This window comes from Podarcis gaigeae (genome assembly GCF_964106915.1).
Source record: "Podarcis gaigeae genome assembly, chromosome: 1".
Classification (NCBI taxonomy): domain Eukaryota; kingdom Metazoa; phylum Chordata; class Lepidosauria; order Squamata; family Lacertidae; genus Podarcis; species Podarcis gaigeae.
The window spans coordinates 53,548,085-53,570,891 of record NC_139678.1 but is presented as its reverse complement, the minus strand read 5'-3'; positions in this window follow the sequence as shown (position 1 = coordinate 53,570,891).

Below are 22,807 nucleotides of genomic sequence, written 5' to 3'. Positions count from 1 at the left end.
TCAGCAAAGTGTTAACAGGAATGTCACCTCCATAATTCTGTTTTAGCCTTCATTTCATCAGTGGAACCACACTGAATAATATATGGCTGTTTGTGTAAGACTTAATTAATATTCCTTTTCTCCCTGCACTATCCTTCTGAGGCTTTTCCCCTGTTCACAAAGCTCCTAGAAACTATCTGACTTAAAAAAAATAAATTGATGTGCCTCTTCCAAAAAGTAATAATAGTATTTTACTATTTTAATCATACTGTTGCAAGCAGTTTTGAGGGGTCTGAAAATGACCAGTAAATAAACTACTAAATAATTTCTGCAAATAATTATTGGTCACGAGATGGAGAAGTTCAGCACAAGCAGTTGTGTGTCATAAATTTATAAATAGAAACATGCTTTACATTTTATAGATATAATCTGCCTTGTCCCTTTGGCTTGGGATAAGTAAAAGCATTTTTAAACTACTAAAAATAGAATTTTAAGATAAAAACTAGCCCAAATTGACCTATAGCTGATGGTCCTTTTTAAAATGAAGGAAGGAAGGAATCTTACATAACTGCTTCCAGTTGCTATCCAACTCAAACTTTGGTAAAATACTGTTATTGAGATCACCTCTCTATATACCTTTTAATGCGGTATAAGAACAGGAGAGTACTCTTCTTGCCCAACAATTTAATAAAAGAATTATAGCAATTTAACTTCCCTTCTGTTAACAGCATTCAACATGGCATTATCTTCACCACCACCACCAGTTTATATAATCTGGTCCAATACAGAGCCAAGATATAACACTTAGAATCGTGGTGGGAAGATTGTAGGATGAAAAACAAGTAATTGTGAGATGCTTTGTATCCTGTTCCCATCATAAGAAGGAGCCCACAGGGTTCAAGGGCATAATCAGGCAGATAGCAGACATCTCTGGCTTAGTGATTTGCTCCAGCAATGGCTGGAGCTCAACTGAGGCTATATATATTTCTGTGAGCTGGACTACCCCTCCCAGGTTCAACCCTCTTCCTAGAGAGCCTTATAGGGATAGTCTTCTGGTTTGAACCTAGTGCTTCCTCTTCTCAGGGCAGATTGCACTGGCAAACAGTTGCAGGAAGGCAGGGGTTTCCTACGGTAAGAGGGCTGGTACTTTGGAAGAATGTGGGAACTATCTCTAAAGGTTCCACCGCAAGTGTCTTGTGTTCAAGGTGTTCTTAGCTGACAGTCTCAGCCAGGAGCAGGAGCAGGAGCAGGATCTGAGTCCAGCAACTCTGCAGTTTATACTACTACTACTCCTTCTCATCAGTCTAGCCATTCTTCCTCAGCTGCTACTGCCTAGGATGGAGTCATAGCACTTTCCAAGAGCATAAGGAAGGAAGGAATCTTACATAACTGCTTCCAGTTGCTATCCAACTCAAACTGTCTCTTTCCTGCATATCTTCATGGCCAACAGAGGAAGCTGCCTTGAAGTCAAACCACTGGACTATCTAACTCAGTTTTGTCAACACTGATTGAAAATGGTTCTCCAGCATTTCAGGCAGGAGTCTTTCTCAGCCCTACTTTGAGATGCCAGGGCTGAGAACTAGGGACCTAGTGCATGCAAATCAGATGCATTACCGCCAACCCTTGGTACCAAAGTTACAAGCCTCCTCTGCCAGACTGTCACAGTCTGCAAAGAATTATCATCTTAGCCATTCAATTAAAAATGGTTATGTCCTTTCCCATAATCAGCAGCTTGCAGGTGAACAGACTTAGAAGTTTCTTTACGGAATGTTTTTAATCACTGTTGACTAATCAATATCCCGGCCTCATGAATCCATTCCTAAAGCCTGCAGCTTTTGCCTCAGGAATATTTTTTTTTCTGTTCAATGTACTCACCAGTTTTATTTATTTGTAAATGGGAAAGCAAATCAGTAATAAAATAGCAACTCTTGGGTGATACCAACAAAAGAAATTAATTCCATGCTTGGAAATGTTTGAGACCTTTGCTGATGGTGGAAATACCTACTATGTTGCCAAACAAGTCATGCATAAAAAGATATTTAGTTATTTGTTTAAACATCTGAAGTAGCCTTAGTGCAGATCTTCACAATTTGGCGCTCTCTGCAAACCAAATGCAGGCCACCCGGCGTATAGCGTGGCCTGACATGTGTTTTCTCAACTCCCTGCAAGGCTGGTTCTCCTGGTAGGCACCTATTTGGGTGAGCAGAAGACAAATTCAACCAAGTTTATGGTTGAAGCCCAATTATTCAGGGTGGTGAAGGGCCACAGCTCAGTGGCAGCACATCTGCTTTGCATGCACAAGGTCCCAGGTTCAATCCCTGGCATATAGCTATCCACGAACGTGATCTTGATGTGAATATTTTCACTGGTGTGCTGCAGTAGTGAATAGAGTTAGTTCCAAATGTGGGATTATTAGGAAAGGCATTTCAAATAAGCTAAAACAATCACAATGCCATTATCACCCCTTGGTGCTAACACATTTGGAATACTATGCACAGTTTTGGTAACCTCCTCTGAAAAGAAACAGTAGATGCTGGAAAGGTTACATAGATGGTAATACATAGATGTTCAAGGGCTATCTTTCCTACAGGAAAAAATAGACACAAGAGATGTTTAGGGGAAATTATGGGCAGTGTGAATAAAGAGATTTTCCCAACTCTCTCCTTTGCTTTCTAATTCTTGTAGGACTAGGGGTCATCCCATGAAGTTGGTGGGCAGCCGATTGAGGGCTGACAAAAGGAAGCTCCTCACACAACAAACACATCATTAATTTATGTGTTCATTGGCACCAAATTGCGGGACAGCAATTAGTTAGATCTATTTAAAAAGAAAAGTGAATGAGACACTTTTGGAAGATAGCTGATAAGCACCTATTGCATCATGATAGCTGAACAGAAACTTGATGCTCAGAGGCAGACAGCAAGCATCCTTCTGAAAACCAGGTGCATGGAACAAACAGCATGGCAAGGTTATCAACCTTCATCCTCTGCTTGAGAGCATTCAGAAGCACAGAAAGCATGTGCTGGTGAATGTACTTGTAGTATCAGATGCTCGGATCTACGTGCTCCTTCCAGGGCTCATTTCAAATGAAGTGTGCACTGTCCCTTTCCTGTTTTGTGAGGCAGGCATCAAATATTCTCAACCAGACCTGTTCTTCATGGCTTTGTAAATGTAATCCCCTTAATGCACAAGATTTTTCCCTGGCATTTGCTGACCTTAAGATCTCTGCCAATGGCTCTGCACACAACATGCTAATTCAATCTGCACCGTTTTGTTTGCTAATTGTTATTCCAAAAAGGCAATGTTTGATAAAGTGGCATATTATACATCAAAAGCAGACTGGGAACAGATCCATTGTAAGCCTTGAATTCAAGCTAGAGGAGGTTTGTTAAGCTCTGTGGCAACCCCTCCCCCCAAGCAGTGCCAATAAATCATGGCACAGCAGAAGGATCCGTATGAAATGGTGCAATTCTTCATTCGCGTGACATTATTGATTACCTTTAAGAAGACACTTAGCAGGACGAATGAGTCATTGTTGTCCTCACAACTGACTCTTCACATTTCGAGTCTCAAACAAATAGTACTGGATCTGTTAGTTATTTCAAGATCAATAGACATTGCTTCATAATAGCAGAAAATGAGTTTATCAATAGGAATTGACCGATGTATAACACCCAAACTGCAGTTATGCAGATTTATTTATTTTTTAAGAACCTTCTGTTTGAACAAGGGCTCCATCTGCACCATGCATTTAATATCATACTTACTTTAAACAGTCATGGCTCCCCCCCCTCCAAAAAAAAGAATTCTGGGAATTGTAGTTTGTGAAGGGTGTTGAGAGTTGATAGCAGACCACTATTCCCCTCGCATAACTCCAATTCCCAAGGATCTCTGGGAAGAGGGATTGACTGATGAGCCATTCTGAGAATTGGAGCTTTGTGAGGGGAATATCAACTCTCAGCATCTTTATCAAACTACAGTTCCCAGGATTATTTGGGGGAAGCCATGACAATTTAAAGTGGCCTGATACTGATTTAAATGTATAGTGCAGATAGGGCCAAAGTCTGGTTAGCTAAACCTTGTCTGCAAGGAGCAAAAGCATTGGTGTTTCTGGCTAAATGATCAACGAAACTGTGTTTTTAAACAGAGGTTTTTAAACAAGGCTGAGCTCTGGGGCAGTCACATAAGTTGAACTTGTCAGCTAAGAATAAAAAAGGACTTTGGTGACCCAACCTACATTTGATCCATGTGAAGTTATATAAATGCTCTTAACTGCCCCTTGAGGCTGCTTGTAGTGCCAGCATTTAAGACATGACAGTCTTCGGTGACACATGCTCCAAGAAGCAGGGTGAAAAGGTTTGATTTCCTGCCAGCAGTACCAGGCAATGAGGTAATTTAGATATTAACGGTAGATGACAGGATGAACAGTTACAGTCTCATTTTAGCTTGAAAACCAATAGGGCCCAGACCAAACCTGCACAACTTGCAACCTGTCAGGATCATTCAGTTTGCAGTTTAAGGGTTAATATTATTATCAGTAAGTTATCCCATGCAGACTACTGTAATTCAATGGACAGGGTGCTGTCCTGGAAGATGGTTCAGAAGCTGCAATTAATTCAAATTCCAGCAATAAGGGTGGAACATATATTGCCAGTTTTTAGAGATATACACTGTTTACTTGGTCGCTTCTGAGTTCGATTGAAGGTTCTGCTTTGGATTCTTACATTTTAAAGCTCTTTACAGACCTAAGGACTAACTATCACCCTGTCCAAACTGTAATATCTCCCAGAGGCCATTCTCAAAGTACTGCTACCATCAGAGATCAAGAGCTTTCTCCTCTGTGATGCCCCTCTGTGAACTCCCCTCAAGGAAGTGGATCATCTTTTAAGCATCAGATTAAGACATTTTTATTCTCTTGCACATTTTGATAGTTTCCATTTTAAGTATAAGGAGGGACGCTCTATTTAAGCACAGGAAACCAGGTTTTCACTCTACAGCTTTAACTGATATCTTGATTGTGTTTTTTAATTGTTTTATTCTGTATTATTGTTTTGTTTTAATTTTCATTATAAAACAGCTGGGATAAATATTATGAAAGCAGTATATTATTATAGAATAGGAGGGTTGGTTTGTGTGCCATTTTTCTTTTTTCTAAATACAATTTATTAATTTTATAATGACAAAAAAAATCACAAACAAAATTTCAAATAATAAATATTAACTCGATTGACTTCCCTCCACCCCCCCCCCCTTCTTGGTTCCATTGTTGTTTGCCGTTTTTCAGTGTGTGGGCCTGTGGTTTTATATCTGTAAAATGGGAATTTGTAGTAACCCACTAGATACAGTTGGACAAAACCTCTCATTATCTCTAGCTAACGTGGCCAATGGTCAGGGATGATGGAAACTGTAGTTCAACATCTGGAGAACTACTCCTGCTGCAATAGAAGGAACTGCTAAAATTTCAAAGCATCTCTTTACTGAATTAATGGCCCCGGCATCTTTTTGCATAACTAAAATGTATTGGCCAAGTGCAGGTGATTTTTCACAGAAACTACTAGCTCAAGATGCTTCCAGAAGGAGGAGGTAAACCTCAATCCCCATTCACCTGGCTAGAGGCAATTTTATGCTGGGTACAACAGGGAGCGGGACCAGTGGCGTAGCGTGGGGGGTGCAGGGGGGGCCGGCCGCACCGTGCGCAACATCTGGGGGTTAGGGGGTGCAAATCCATGGGTTAGGGGGTGCAAATTACTTGCCTAGCCCCGGGTCTGACAACCCACGCTACGCCACTGAGCGGGACTTGTCAAGTATTCTCTGGAGCTGGGAGCTAGGGACACAAAGAGACCTGACTTGATATTTGTGTTGAGTCCAAACCATGTTTGGGAGAGGGGCAGAAATCTAATGGAGGAGCAAGATCTGCTACGAACCCTTCCATCTTATGCTTAGTCTGTATATATGCGTACATAAAACCATATATGACAAAACATCACAGTGTCCAGTGACCTTCATTCTAATGATGCCAAACCCAAGGTGTATTCTGGCAGCTCTGAAGTCTCTCATCACACAGAAATTAAGGTACACGTAACAATATAAATGCATTTAATATGTAAAATTAGTGATCCATAGCTCCTATCCCAGAATTATAGTTTCCATATTTCTCTAGGGCATTGGACTGACAATTAAACAAGTTGAAATCTGCAGTGCAGATATGTTCTGAGGAAAATGATTGGTGCACTGAAGGTCAAGTGCACAGCTATAAACCATACTGGGGGCAAATCAGCTGACAGCAGGAATGGCATATGTTGTCATTCGTTCAAAATAATGTACCTAGGAAGCTGAGGCAGACCATTGGTTCACCTAGTTCAGTACTGGCTGGCAGTGGTTCTCCAGGATTCCTGGCAAGGGACATGCCAGTCCTACCTGGCTTGTGCCTGGGACCTTCTGCAGGCAAAGGACGCTCTACCACTGAGCAAAGAAACTAGGAAGAAAACTTCTGGCTTTCAAAACCTAATTTTGAAATTTCATCAGTGTTGGACAGAGCTGTCCAATCTTGTTCTTGTTCTGGGTCAATGTTGAAGGCAAGCTTCAGATCTTCCTCTATTCAGACATATAGGCTGGTGAAGAAATCTTCTGAGTAGCAGTTCCCCTTGAAATGACAAACCTTTTACAGTTCAAATTCAGGCGATGCAGCTTTTGTACTTTCCCATCTTAGCGCAGCAGTCTCACACCAGGAATAGCACTTTTATTTCATGATATTACTTGGCCTCAAAGCTCATCCTTTTGGGAACGGTCTTATGGCCTCGTAAAACAGCAGGGGCACTTCTGAAAATGCTTAAATACAGTAACTATTAAACCTACAAAGTGAGGTACTAATTGAATTGCTATATTGTAACAGATTTTGCCATATAATAGAAATAAAAATGCCATTCTTTTCTTTTCTCTCTTTTTTTTAAAAAAAAGAATACTGAAAGTCTGTGTGTATTTCTGAGTATTCTACACCAGCTGATTTTTCATGTGATTTGTACTGAGAAATACTGCAATCACTTTCTGAAGTCTCCTGCATCATGTATTTCTCTTCCAGATATTTTGGGTGTTCAAGCTATTACTTTTATCCAAACAGTGCAAACTTGATTCTGATCATGCAGAGCAGCCTGCCTGGCAGCATAGGGTGGCACAGTGTTGGTTCCTTGGCTTCCCAATATGGAAGTGACTGCCAGTAACTGAGAAGGGGAGAGGCGGGGTATTGAGGAGGTCAGTACAGTACAGGCAGAGTGGCAGGACCAATCTGATGCTCCCACACTGCACCAACCTCCCCACTACCTCACCACCATTTCAGTTACTGGCAGCAACCTCTGCATTGGGCAGCCAGATAAGCAATGCCACCCCGTCCATTAACAGGCATTTTCTGCCACTGTCCTTCCACTGTGGAATGCCCTTCCCTCTGCCATGCACAATGCATCATCTATCAGTTACTTCACATAACCCAGCAAAAACATTTCTCTTCTTCCAGGCCTTTGGATAATTAAAGAACCTAAGGCATGGGTAGGCAAACTAAGGCCCGGGGGCCAGATCCGGCCCAATCGCCTTCTAAATCCGGCCCGCAGATGGTCTGGGAATCAGCATGATTTTACGTGAGTAGAATGTGTCCTTTTATTTAAAATGCATCTCTGGGTTATTTGTGGGGCCTGCCTGGTATTTTTACATGAGTAGAATGTGTAAAAAAAAAAAAGATAAAGGACCCCTGACAGTTAAGTCCAGCTGCGAATGACTCTGGGGTTGCGGTGCTCATCTTGCTTTACCGACTGAGGGAGCCGGCGTTTGTCCGCAGACAGTTTTTCCAGGTTATGTGGCCAGCATGACTAAGCCGCTTCTGGCAAACCAGAGCAGCACACGGAAACTCTGTTTACTTTTCCACCGGAGCGGTACCTATTTATCTACTTGCACTTTGACATGCTTTCAAACTGCTAGGTTGGCAGAATGTGTACTTTTATTTAAAATTCATCTCTGGGTTATTTGTGGGGCATAGGAATTCGTTCATTTCCCCCCCCCAAAATATAGTCCGCCCCCCCCACAAGGTCTGAGGGACAGTGGACCAGCCCCCTGCTGAAAAAGTTTTCTGACCCCTGACCTAAGGTCTTTTAAAGTGGGAGGGGAGCTATTGGGTTTTGCGCTTTTTTTGTTACTTTTGTATGTATTTTTGTGTGTGTTTTCTGTAAACTGTCCTATGATCCTCAGTTGAAGTTGTGGTATAGAAATTAATCAATACAATAAAATAAATAAACCAAGTCCTGGTCTGCTGTTATCATCTCTCCCACTGCATGAGTGAACTAGGTCTTTGTGTGCATGTGTTGTTAGAAAAGATAAACACAACTTAGGATCAGACACTATTCCCCCCCCACACACACACACACACATCTGTTGACTATAAGGTCTAAAGCACAAAATGGTTAACTGTCTTTAAAGAACATTGAACCCATCTGTCTTCATGCCGGTTCCCCACAGTGTGAGCTTCTTTTGTATACAACTGAAATAGCATCAGAAATGATGCCTCCAAATGAAGCAAAACAAACCTTCATATGCCATTTCCTTTCCACATTTCCCCAGATTCCCCCCTCCCATACCCTGATAGACAAGGGTGGAATTCATTTCCCAGTCCCCATTCACAGCAAATAAAGAATACAATGTTCACTCTGTATCATTTTCATCTTTCATCTTAATTATCGTGGTGAAGAGTACAGAAATCATTATCTTTATGATGATGAACGTCCAATTAGCATTTCCCATATAAATTTCAAATCATGAAGGAGGCTGTAATGGATAATGCAAATTCCTAATGGTCTTTTTTTCCTGGCTGAAAAATTGAGGTGCTTAGCAAAATGAAATTAAATCTGAGCCATTTCCAAACTAGTTGAGAACTTTAATTACTTGATAACGCAGGGAAAAAAGAAGGAGAGGGTGAAACTAAATCTTAAAAATGGGCATGTTTTAAAAACACTCCCTTTTCCATTATGATGCTCATGTTTCTCTCTTTGTGGGGCTTAACAGTTGTCTGGTGCTGTGCTCTGTAAATTTTAAATTATTGTGAAAACAGGGCAGAAGCTATATTTTTTATTAACTGCACTATTTGGTGGATTGGGAAATTATTACAAATAAACATTCTGTTTACTCGTCTGGATAGCAGTTTAATTGGATCTCATCAAGCCTAATAAATGCAGAGTGCCTCAAAACATCTACCAGTAGCTCCATCTTCCCATCGCTAGGCAACAAAGGAGCCACCTCTGGCCTTGGCTATGCAGGACATCGAATAGACCAACCAGCTCTTCTTTCAGGGTTATCACAAACTACTTTCCAGTCAGGTTTCTACATAGAGCAGTATCTCATTGTAGAGGATAAGGCTGGGTGATGTTCTTTGTGTCACCTCCCATTCTGCAAGCCATAAATGGTTCAACACTCATAGGAACGTAGGAAGCTGCCTTATACGTGGTCTGAACATTGGTTCACCTACTGTAGCATTGTCAAGACTGACTGTTTGTGGCTCTCCAAGATTTCAGGCAGAGATTCTCTCCCAGCCCTAGCTAGAGATGCCAGGGATGAGGGGTGGAACTACTGTGAAACTATTGAAGCTTAGGCTTTAGGGCCCCTAATTCTGGAGGGGCCCCAGAAGCAACTTCAGTCCACACTGCTAAAAAAATATATGGATCTAGTAGACCCAATTTGAGTCACACGACTCACATTGATTAATTCTTTGTGGTATATATTTCAACAACAGACCCTCCAAGTGTCCCTATTCTCCAAGGACAGTCCCAGATTTACGCACATAAGCCATCCCAATTTTGGATTTGAGGCTAGAATGTCCCACTTTTCCTTAGGACATCCCTATTTCCATGAGAGAAATGTTGGAGGATATGGTAGGATGTCTCTATTTCCATTGGAGGGTGTGGAGTTATGCGACTCCTGAGCCGAGGAGATAAGTAACTATACAACCTTTAGAAGACATCTGAAGGCAGCCCTGTATAAGGAAGTTTCTTCTCTCTCATGTTAGACAAGGTCGACCTTGCCGCTATGGTACAGTTGGCTGCTGTAATAAGGTGTGTTGAATTTTTCAACTTTCAGAAATGAGGAGTCCTAAAAAGTTGTGACATGACTTGGGAATTCAAACAATATTTTGGTTAAATTTATATAATTTAGTTTTGCTTGGTAAGTAAAATTGCATAGAAATAATTAAAAATGATTGCCAAGTACTATGGTTATACTGCATATTAATGTTATTTTAATTAATTGTTGTAGTTGTTGTTGATTATGATGGTTTTATACTTGAAAGCCGCATAGAAGCCATATAGTGTGGGTGTAAGTGTCCATGTATCTCCATAGTGAGGATAAAAAAAATAAGGATGGAACTCATTCAATGGCAACGTAAATTGACATTTGACTCTTTAGCTGTGCCTGTTTCCGTACAGTTTATAAAATTCTTAATAAAATTATTAATGGGGGGAAATCCAGCACTGAATTGTGAGTCCCACAGAAGCCACTGATCTGTCAAGAGTTAGGTTTCAAAAGCTAGAAAGAATATATGGAACATCAACTTAGAGAGTGTTTATTAAAGAGTCAACACAAGGCGGCTTTATAGCATTATAAATCCCAGTGATGTCTCCCTAAAAGCTCTCCTGAATATATGGCAAAGTTACTGCCATTGTGAATAAATATGCCTATAGCTAAAATTCCTGATGGGAAAAGTGAAGAAACGTATTGATGAGTGGGCATCTGCAGCAAGAGTAGCTGTTTGTTTATTTTCCAAGTTAAACTCATTAAGATGTTGTAATAGTGACTGGCAAGTTTCCTGCAATGCAGAGGCAGTTGGGTGAGGAAGGATCTCTTTAGGTAGCTGTCATGCTGCTGATTGAGAGTGAAAAGCATGGCTAATATATTTTCTAGTAAATCTGCCTGTTCTGTAAACAAGCCTTGCTCTTTCACACCAAGAAAAACAAATGTGCTCCTGCCAAAACAGGTGTTCATCGCCTGTAAGGTGTATGCTGAGCCGTCAGTTATGGTGGGAGCACACTAGGCAGAGCTGCTGATGTGAGACATTGTCAAGCAATGCTAAAGGCTTGACCAAACAGCAGCTGACTTCAATGACAGCAGCAGTAAGCAGGAAGGGATGCACACACCAGCTAGCACAGTGGGAATGTTTGTTTTTTGTGGGGAGGGGGATTGATGCCTGGTATATAGTTCATCCAGTGACCATAGCACTAAAGAAGAAGACTTTGACACAAAAACCTCCATCTGATTATGGGTGGAAAGCTATTCTCTGTTTATGACACAGAACACAGGCTGGAGGGGAAAGGCCCCAAGGGCAGGGGTGGGAAAACTTTATCAGTCTGGGGGGGCATATTCTTTTGTTGGCAATCCTCTACAGGCCACATACCAGCGGTCGGTATAACCAGAGGCAAAAGTAATGAATGTGACTCTTGTCTTTGGAGGCTACGTTCCGGCCTCACAAAACCAGAGGTTTTTATATGTACTCACACCAGGGCGTGTTTTTTCAGAAGGAACTTGCCAGAACCGAGTTCCAGCATATCTCAGGTGGGCACAATTGCCACTGTAGTAGAACAAGGGAGGCGTTCATTTTTCTAGAAAATAACACACACACACATACACACACACACACCTGTCTGTCCCCCATCCATGCAAGCGAAAGCCATTACTACAGCCCAAGGTTATATCCCACCCAACAAAACCACTTGAGGAGGATATAAGACATGGCTAGTGAGGAGTGTGGCTGATGGAAGGAGCATCGCTTGTGGAATGTCCTAAGGTGTGAGCTTCCCCACCTCAGGTCTAGAGGGTTGCATTGTGTTGACTTTTGAGGGCAAGTTCCGAGGTAGCATTTGGGCACTATCATCTAACCCAGCAAGCCTGGATCCAGCTGCTGGGTAATAGATGCTACTCTAAATTTTAGTCCTCTGGAAACATTAGTATAGCAGCCTGTCCATGCAGAATGTATCATCTTCACTTCGTCCCATACAAAACAACTACAGTTTTGTAGTCCTTGTGGAGGTGTAATTGCTCTAGACTCTGTTTATTAAAAGGGCACATGGGGGGGCAGAGTCCATAGAAAAAAATGTATATTTTTGTTATGTCTTTCATTCAATCTGATCAACTAAAGCCAAGGAATGTGGATTAAGTCCGTAAACTAATTATTAGACCACGCTAATAGGGAAACTAATCAGCATAATTAAAGGTCTAACTATATGCTACTTCAAATGTGTTGTTTGAAGTTACTTCATAGCTTTTTCTTCTTCTTTTTTAGCAATGTGGTAATCCAGATTAGGACCACAGCATGCAGGCACAGGGAGTTTAAACTGTCCCTCTCACAGCTCTGAAAAAAGATTGCCCCCATTGCTGCCCAGTGGGTTTTATTGTTTTTTACTATTTCTATTTCCCACGCTGGGGCTGGGGTGGGATTTATTCAATATGTTTGTGTATTGTTCAGTAAGTGTGTATATAGCTCTGCAGCCTAAATAAATAGGAGGTGAAAATGCCATTGCAATTACATGAGTGGGAATATGGCAGAAGGCTGTACCTCATCTTGAATGTTGAATTCCAATGATTTCCAACTTCATCCTTCAATTAATTTATTGGGCGCAACATTTTTTAAAAAATCTGGTAGTTTTGGAGTGTGGGCTGGGGTTGATGGGAGTTGTAATCCAGAACATCTGGAGGGCACTAGGTTAGCAAATGATATTTCAATATCCTTTGCTATGTCTATACAGATACATATCTATACAGACAGCACAAGGTTCTAGGAGAGGTTGCCACAATGAATTCTAGGACAGAACCCATATCAGGAAGCCTAAGCAGGGCTGATGTGCAGATGAGAGCAACTGTTTGAAAAGCATTGGTTCAGACATTTGCTGACTGTTTTATAGCTTTTGCTTCAAAACACTGGAGACACATATAGCCCTTCATCCTTTACCTCGTGCATTAGATTGCCACCCATTTCCATCAGGTTTAGAAGTAAATTCCATCTTTTTGCCCATTATAGCTGTCTTGGTCTATGTGAAGAACTCTTAATAACAGAACTTGGTAAGAGTAAGTTGCCTGTTAAACTTTCAGTCAGTGTTTGTCTCAACATTGATCAGAAACTGTGAAAAAATGCCTTGGGGTTTGCTATATTGATCCTAACCAGGCAGTAGACACTTCCGTTTTCAGACGTCAACACAATTGAATTCAAGAAGGAAATAATTGCTCTGAAATGGAACGTTTATTAAGAGAGACGGAGTTCAGAAATATATAGGAAAGTGGGAATTAAAACTGAGTTGAGATTGAATTACAGCCACTTCTGTCATCATTCATTCAATAGGAGAAGCAGAAAATGTTTGTAGCACTAGAATATTGAGATTGGGACCAGATGTGAATAATGATAGTCAAGAACATTCCTTTATGTTGAAAGACCACTCCTTTCCATTTTGATTGTTTTAAAGTGCTTGTCCGTTGAGTTCATTTTAATGTATTTACAGAGGGTATCCAAAGTGACTGTCTGTATCTCACCATTCCCTTTCTTGCTACAGTTCCTCGGGTTCCTTTGGATAATACTTTTTTTCTTTTCCTTTCTCTCTTTCTCTTCATTCTTTGCTTTAGTTCTCTCCACCTCCTATTTTCTCTCCATATTATCTGTCATAGCCAGTGTGGGAAGCTGATCATGTAAAGAGACTCCTCCAAGTAGATTGGGCCCATTTTGACCATATCAGTGGAACTACATTTGAGGATGGTTCTACCAGGGCTGGCCCACCCATGAAGCAAGGTGAGGCAACTGCTTCAGGCATCAAGGGTCCACCAGGGCAGCACATCCCAATGTTGATCTTTCTCTACCCCTCTCCTGCTTGTTCTGCGTGTAGATATTCCTTGACCCCTTCTTCCCTGGTGCCGAGTGGGGGCACCATTTGGGGGTCTACCTCAGGTGCCAAAGTGTCCTAAGCCAGCCCTGGGTTCTACAGCCTTGGTAGCAGGTGGTGCTGTGGTCTAAACCACTGAGCCTCTTGGGCTTGCCAACTGGAATGTCGGCAGTTCAAATCCACACAATGGGGTGAGCTCCCGTTGCTATGTCCTAGCTCCTGCCAACCTAGCAGTTCGAAAGCGAGTAGATAAATAGGTACCACTATGATGGGAAGGTAAACAGGGCTTCTATGTGCTCTGGCTTCAATCATGGTGTTCTGTTGCACCAGTAATGGTTTAGTCATGCTGGCCACATGACCAGGAAAGCTGTTTGTGGACAAACACTGGCTCCCTCGGCCTGAAGTGAGATCAGTGCCACACCCCATAGTTGCTTTTGACTTGACTTAACCATCCAGGGGTCCTTTTCCTTGTACCTTTACCTCTTCTAATGTCATTAAAATGGTACCAGTCCTCATGGGAGCTAGGCCACAAAAATGATTTCCCATACAGCTTTGTTCCCATGTGATATCAGACCATCTTGGCAACTATGTCACTCAGGTCATATCTCAATCAGGCCTACATCTGAAAACATGGCAATTGGGGTGAGGAGAATTAGAATTAGAATTAGAATTAATTAGAATTAGAAGGAGAGCCTTCTCAGTCGCTGCTCCCAGACTCTGGAACTTCTTCCCTGGAGAAGCTAAACTGGCTCCCTCCTTGTCCTTCCATCAAAGACCATTTTGTTCAAACAGGCTTTTGGAAATTGATGAAAAGGCTAGTGCTGTGCTGTTTTTACTATAATAATTTGTCAGTTTTAAACATATTTGATGTCCTTTTAAAATGTGTTTGTGGAGGGGGTTATTGTTTTTTGTTTGCTTTTGTTTGTGCTACGTATTTTTTGTTCTTCTTTTGTATTTTGATGTTGTGAACCACCCTGTGATATTTGGATGAAGGGTAGTATCCAATTTACTAAATAAATTTTTAAAAATTATATTTTTATAGTTTAAATTGTTTTTTTCTACTTTTTTAGCAATTCTTGTTTTTATCTAAAAGCCAGCTTGAGTCCTGTAAGGGAGAAAGTTGGGATACAAAAAATAAAAATAGTAGTAATTTAACTTCTCCAACATATATATAACATAAAGGCGCTTTTAAGCTCCCAATGTGTATATTTTAAAGTGAAACTAATATTGACCCAACGACTTGTTCCCCTGGCATCATCTTTCTGTATGCACAACCTTGCTTTCTTTTCTCTCATTTGTATGCTGCAAGAATACCATACTTAACTCATATTTTATTCTATCATCATCATCAGTCAATAGCATCCCACAAATAGTGAACAGTAGGGCTGTGCAAGCCACCCCCAAGATGGTTTGAAGCTCAGTTTGGTGATCCTAAACAGTCCCCAGTTCAAGCTAGAAATATTGGAGAATTTTATTTTAGTTTGCATTTAAAAGCAGACTTTATTCACAGTTTCCAAAACTATATGCAAATTGAAAAATAGCTAACCTTAGAAACTTGCCCTCTCTGGATTTTGCAATGCTGTTATCTAGCAGTAATGTGTTCAACAATGCATATACAGTGGTACCTCGGGTTACAGACGCTTCAGGTTACAGATGCTTCAGGTTACAGACGCTTCAGGTTACAGACTCCGCTAACCCAGAAATAGTACCTTGGGTTAAGAACTTTGCTTCAGGATGAGAACAGAAATCATGCGGCGGCAGCGTGGCGGTGGCGGGAGGCCCCATTAGCTAAAGTGGTACCTCAGGTTAAGAACAGTTTCAGGTTAAGAACGGACCTCCAGAACAAATTACATTCTTAACCCGAGGTACCACTGCAATGAGGTAACGTGTGCATAAAAATGCAAGTATTCATGAAAATAATAGGCCAAAGGGCATTATAGTAAGAGAAATTGCTTTCTAAAAATGTGTAAATAAAATTTTCTGACAAAAATGTATATATCAGAAATTTGCACTAAAATGCTGATGAATTTTCGTGAAGACTTTTTAAATATATATTAAAAATAACAAACTGATGTGGAAAGGTGCAGAACTGAACTAAAGACTGGGAAAATGAGAAACACAGAGAAACCAAAACTGACACATTCACCCATCCCTGTCTGTTACTAACACATATCTAGGATGTTGCCTAAGAAGACAAACCCACTTAATACATTTACTCTGCCTGGTGCTCCCCTCCTCAGTCTCAACCTATTTGAGGTTCGTATGTCCTCTACTTTTAGTTATTACCCACCACAATATTGCATTGAAGTCCTAAAGGAATAAACTGGAACACAGCCACAGTGCCAGTATGCCATAATTACTGTCGGATAAAATGAGTACGGCTGTGTTGTTCCAATAAGCAACCTGCTTTGTCCACAAATTTGCCATGCTTCAGTCTACTAAAACTTTATCAGGCACAGTATGGAAACACAATTAATAGGGGGAATTACACTGCTTAATGTCACCCACGCTGCATCCAATTATTATTTTTTCTTAATATCATCTCCGTTTTTTAATCACAAGCTGACCTATAATGACAAGGCCGGTATCCTTCCAAATGTCCTGTAGCATGAAACCAGGACTCCACTGGAGAGCCACAGCAAGCCATAAACAGCCTAGTCATCAGTTGCCATTTGTGCTCACTCTCCTCCCAATGGTGGATCTGCTAATTGAATACAGAAATTTTGGCTGACCAGTACGCTTTGGGCTTCCAAAGGGACCCATCTAAACAGCAATTATTTATTTAAGATGTTAGGGGGAGACCAAATGACAAGCGTCCATTGCTCCTAAACGGGAAATGGTCATTATAAACGCAAATGAATATAGCCATGCCTTTCACCTCAAAAGCTATGTTAATAAATAGAAGGTCCTAGGGGTCAACACTGTAATGATTTAAAAGCAAGAGAAACTGCAGTGAAGACTTGTTATGGCATGGGAGAAAAATAGCACCATTCTGTTTATTTCTACAGATTGAAGAAAGCAGCTTTGGTACCGTTGATACTCAGGGTTTCATTTATGTACTTACTCATTTAAATGTTTCTATCCCACACTTATGGTGCAAGAGCCACTCAGGGCAGCTTACATTTAAAATTCCAAATTTCATTTATAAAAACAACAACGTAAGACAGCTGACCAAGAAGACAGATGTTTGCATCCAAAGTAGCACTAACTAATGTGTCCTGTCAATGCAAGGGTTTCTGCTTGCACAATGGAATTTTCCTCCCCTCCTCCCTCTGTACATCCACCAATTTTGTTCTAAGGATTCCCCCAAACACTTTGGAGCAGATCTGTGGAGGGCGCAGGGGTTTAGGGTGAGAAACAGGAAGAAGTCCCACCACAAAATTTGAGAAGCTTTTGCTGTCTGGACGCATACGTTGGATACTTTCCAGGAACTCCAGAACATTATGTTGACAATGGAATGAATCCATTTCCGCCTGCAAATTTTTGGAGGGAATTATAGCATCCAAAATGGATTATACAATTCATTCCAAGCATGAATTGGAGGCCACAGAAGATTAGAGGAGGACTGATATGGTGCCAAGGATCTCCTGTGGTCTGCACAAAGCCTCCTCTGATCTTTCTGTGGTAATATCACCACTCCCTTGGTGTACCAGATGCACTGACTGTCTCAGTGAATACAAGAAGAGTCCTAGTCCTTCAAAGGCTCTCTTCTGGTTTGGGTTTATAGTCTCATTTAGTGGGGCAGGCTCTGTCTTTTAACTTTTTATTGGTTGGTTTGTTGTGATTTGTTTGCATACAGTGGTACTTCGGTTTTTGAATGTAAACTGTTCCGGAAGACCATCTGAGTTCTAAAACGTTCGAAACCTGAAAACTCAATATGGAAGCCTCAATACGGAAGCCGTATGGCATGTTCGACTTCCGATGCATGTTTGAAAACCGAAGAATTTACGGCATTTGAAAACTGAAATGTTCATTAACGGAGACGCTCGAAAACCAAGGTACGACTGTACTTATACTGTGTTGTACACCACTTTGGGTCACTTTTGTGAATAAAGCAACTAATAAATAAAAATCCCCATCATCTTGCCTTGTTACCGGTTCTATCAGTGCATCTATGCATGCTTCTAAGATTAGAAGGTCGGGACTTTTGTAATTTCGTTGGTTGTCTGAATTAAATCAGCCTGATAAAGAGTGAGACTTTCAAGTATTTGATATATTTAGGTACCTTCTGTCACAGAAAGACTTCCTGATCACTGCAAACTCACTCCCTCCTTTAATCTCAGAACTAAATAGCCCATTTCACTCATCAAAACATTACCCAAATTGTGATTGAAGATCTAACCGTAACATTGGTTATGATTATATATTGCAGGGGGCTGGAGATGATCCACCCTCTGGATCCCTTCCAATTCTACAATTCTATGATTTTATGTAGAATGACTTACAAAGTGAATCACTATTATTTTGGAATCCTCCATTCCACTTTCAAATATTCCTAATGGACACTGGAGGGATGGACAGCAAAGAAAGACTCGGTTTAATGCCAATGATCAGCATAGTAATAATCAGCAACATTACAGTTGGAGCAGAGAACACTTATCACAGGGAGACTTCAGAAACAATGTGAAGTGTATAGCACATGCACCAGCCATTGCAGTGGCACATTATAAAATCATCCTTATTGCCATTATGAATGCTGGAAATTGTGCTGTATTTTGCACATTGCACTGCTTAAACAGCTTGACACCTTCCACCCTTTTAGAAACTTAGGGTAACTCTTGGTTGACCTCTTAAATTCCAAAAACATGCCCAGGTTTCCTAAACAAAGATTCCAAAACTGAAGTTGGCTGAAGAAGCTCCTGCTGCACCCCTTAGATCATCAGAGTCGTCAAGCAATATGTGACAGAGCAAGCTATATCATTTACTGTAGCACATGGTCTTTGCTTTCTGCACTGATTTTCAGTAGCCTGAGCTCTCCTGGTGATGTACAAAGTGGTTAATAAAGTGGTAGTCAGAAGGTACTGAGTAATTTGCCTGAGGCATTTAGCAATAATTTGCTTGTTCTATAACCTAATAACCATTTTTGCCCCAAGGTACAATAAAACAGAAGTGCTAATTCAGTAGTGTTAGAGGAAGACTAATTATACTGAGGAGGACGCAGCCTCCTCAGAGCTTAGTCACTTGTGACCTGTTGTGGAGGTACTAGGGGAAAGCAGAGAGCTCTCCTCTTCTGCATTATTCATGACATGATCCACTCAGAGGGGCTGCTGACAGAGACATCCTGCTTGCAGCAGACTCAAGCTGTACTCCCCTTGGAATGTTTCTAGGGAAGAAGTATTCAAGTCATGAATGCTCTGATTTTCTCTCTCTCTCTCTCTCTCTCTCTCTCACACACACACACACAGACACTGCACATTATGCTCATTTGATTTTTGATTAAGAGACATAGCCATAGGAAGAATAAAGGAGAACAGAGTACAATAATGTGTGGAAATGGGTCATGGAGACCTAAGCTCTTTAGACTAAAACTATTTATCCCATAGAAAAAGAAACCCACATGGAAGAAAACACTATCTGAGAGCAGTCTTGGGCCCCATCTGCACTATGCATATGGCTTCCCCCTTATTAAGGTTGCTGCGAGTTGTTAGGAGACCCTTCCCTTCCCTTCACAGAGCTAAAATTTTCAGAGTTTCCCAGGAAGAGGAATTGACCATTAAGCCACTCTGAGAACTGTTGCTCTGCAAGGGAAATAGAGACCTCCTAGCATCTCTCAGCACCCTTAACAAACTCCAATTTTCAGGTTTCTTTGGAGGAGGCCATGATTGTTTAAAGTAGTGTGATAGTGCAGAAGGAACCTTGTTTGCTGTTGATTTTCCTGATTGTGTACTTTGATGCCTAGGGTATTTTTAAATTGTTGTAACCTGCCCTTGGACCTCATGATGAAGGGCAGGTAAGAAATCTAAGAAACAATTTAAAAAAGCTGTGAAAGAAATTGAGATAAAAAGCAGCAAGTTCTCCATTTACATAACTTCTAATGATTTATCTCTGCTTTCTGCTCCAAAGGAATGGACAATGGAAAGTCATTGGCAAAGCAGAGGTGGGGGTGGGAATCAAATTTGTGACTAGTTTCTTGCTGTGTATTTAACATAGCAGGAAAGGGTCAAGTCACATTCTAGCTCTAATCCATAGATTTCCAAAGCCTCACACCCAAAAATGTGAAATCTCCTAGGAAAGATATATAAACACTTTCCCCATATTTGCTAAGAGCCATGATAGGGAGTTTAAACATTATTATAAAAGATGAAAGGAACTCATTTTAGACATTCTGGTCATATAATCTTTGAGCTGATGGTTTATGTTAGTGAAGTGTTCACACAGAAGGATAAATTCTCAGCTATTTAATAAAAGGAAAAGGAATCACTGATTCATTCTGGTATGCAGCTTGTGCAATAGAGCCAACTTCACTTCTCCAGAGTCTTTAAAAGGGAAAGGAAAGGGAAAGCCACCATGGCAGATTAATTTGTCTGTTTTCTCTGCAGCTCAAAAGACAAATCAGTGGTTGTTGCATGTTTTCCTTCATATTCTGCCTTTATTCCACAATGCAATCAGCCTCCAGCTTTCAGAGAATCGCTAGCATAGATTATTATCTAAAGCAGCAGTGTTTGAGGCTACTCTTCTTAAATATCTCAGTAAAGTAATCTACAAATCTTCCTCTGCTGTCCAAATGATCAAATGTTTGCTCTGCTATGAAGTAGATATGCGTCATAGAATCAGCTCTTAGGGAGGTATCAAGGATTAGTTAGTTTAGTTCTGCCATTCTAGGAGAGAATTAATATCAAATCCATCTCTGTTAAACCCAGATTTTACTTTAAAACAAGGCTGAGAAAACTTTTTTTAGCCCAAGGGCCATATTTCCTCATAGGAAGCCTTCTGGGGGCCGAACACCAGTAACATGCATGTCCAGATGTCATGGAATGGCTGGATGCAGAGGAATGGTGAGAGGCACCAGCTGGAGAACGCGCAAGGGAAGAAGACTCTGAGTCAGGGACCAGTGGTGGGACCACGATGCGTGGTCAGAGGGAGATGAGGAAGCGGACTGGGAGGAGGAGGTCTCAGCAGGTGAAGAAGTAACTGGGTTTAGTAAGCAGCAAAAGCCTCCAGACTCAGAGGCAGGAGATGAAGGGGGCCAAAAAACAGAAATGAAGCATCTCCTTGTGGTGGAATGCAAATCTTAGATCCATCTGCCAGTGAAACAGTTTTCTTAGATGTTCCATACAATGTTTCAACTATGTCTCAACTCATGTAAGCAGTTACTTCTGAATCCCCAATCCAAGTTTGGAATGTCATGTTTACTCTTGCAACAAGTGAAGTACAGTCATACCTCAGAAGTCGAATGCCTTGCAAGTCAAACGTTTTGGCCCCTGAATGCCGCAAACTCAGAAGTGAGTGTTCCGGTTTGTGAACGTTCTTTGGAACCCGAACGTCCAACGTGGGTTCTGCAGCTTCCGATTGGCTGCAGGAGCTTCCTGCAGCCAATCGGAAGCTGCACCTTGGTTTCCAAACGTTTGGAAGTCAAATGGACTTCCAGAACGGATTCCGTTTGACTTCCAAGGTACGACTGTACAGAAGGCTTGCTTCTTAGTAGACCTTTGCTTGCTGCTGCCATGTCCAACAAAACACACACACTTCTCAAGTTTCAGCTTCCTGCTGTGAGAGCTCTGCAGTGATGTTTCCAGTGATGACTTATCAGGTAGCTTAGCTCATTGAAATGGAAAAAATGCCAGCCTTCTCTGATATTTTTGCCGTAGTGGAACCTCTTGCCTAAGGTAAACATCCGTTTACAGCATTTTAAATACAATGAATTCAAGCACAGCATTTTATGTACATTAAAGCTTACAACTTCAACAGACCATAGATATCAAAGATGAGAATTACATTGTGTTCAGAGTACAGTAGAACTGGAAGTATCCCACACAACCTAAAATGGGCTAATAAGTCACACATACCATAGGAAAATTTACCATCAAAAACATGCTTTTGGTGATAAATCATTAGCTTGCTTCCAATTATTCCATGTTGATAACGACATCAGATTCATAAATACATGGGAAATGATTTGCCAAACGTGACAAAAGACAGATGAAGTTTGACAGAAGTTGCTAAATATCCAATGTGGCCAATGGAAGCATTAGTGTGATTTTCATTACCTTTCCTCTAAATGTGCAGTTCTTGGCATTTTCAGACCATAAAGTTAATTCTGTGTTTACTGAAACAGTTGATGAGAGACATTTCCAGCTGCAGAGAGCTCAGTTCTTGTGGTTTTGGCAAGGTTAGACTGAAAGGGCACACATCCATATTCAAACCATACAGGAATACAAATGACAGGATTAGCAAAATCATTTGGTTTGGGAAATATCTCTCACAACCCCATTTCCCTGCAAGAGGGCACAGCTTCATTATAACACAGTCCTGTGTGTTTGTATCACATCTTCGAAATGATCTTGAAGTATCATACTACAACACATCCTAGGGCTGCATTCAAATCTATCTTATAAGAATTTAAGAAGAGCTGGCTGGGTCAGGCCAATGGCCCATCTAATTCAACATCGTGCTCTGGAGCAGAAAGCTATGATGGCGATGTTCCACTCCACCGTCAAAAGTCAGTATGCTTCTGAATAGCAATACTCAGGACCTGCTTGCAGGCCTCTCATAGGTATTTGGTTAGCCACTGTGAGAACAGGATGCTGGACTTAATGGGCCTTTGGTCTGATCCAGCAGGGGTTTCCTTGTGTTCATCATTATTACGCTAATAAAATTATTGTTTGCATTTTAAATCAGTTCTGAGTGCATTATTGTTATAGGAATATTTCAGTTCACTGCCAGTGTTTCTGCAAGGGGGAGAGAAAATTATTAGGTGAAATGTTCAGACAATGAAATGA